Consider the following 322-nt stretch of genomic DNA (forward strand, 5'->3'; position numbering starts at 1 on the left):
CTTCTTTAATTCTTCTTTTGGTAGTATCATTAAGCATCATCATAATATTTTTATCCTAGTCATCATTGTAGTGTCTTCATACTCTTCATCATAATAATATATCTTATCATTATCGTATTTATGTGCTCTTCATCACTATAGTATTTTTAGTGTTTTTATCTTTATCATGATACCCTCATCTTATTATCGCGATGCCCTATCATCATTACTATGAATAACATTTTGTACACCCTCCTTCTCGGTGTAATTATTATGTTCCTTGTATCAATAATACAAATAGCGTTTTTAGAGACGATATCATTGTACACTTTCTCAGACAACG

This window comes from Penaeus monodon, chromosome 25, assembly GCF_015228065.2.
Source record: "Penaeus monodon isolate SGIC_2016 chromosome 25, NSTDA_Pmon_1, whole genome shotgun sequence".
Classification (NCBI taxonomy): domain Eukaryota; kingdom Metazoa; phylum Arthropoda; class Malacostraca; order Decapoda; family Penaeidae; genus Penaeus; species Penaeus monodon.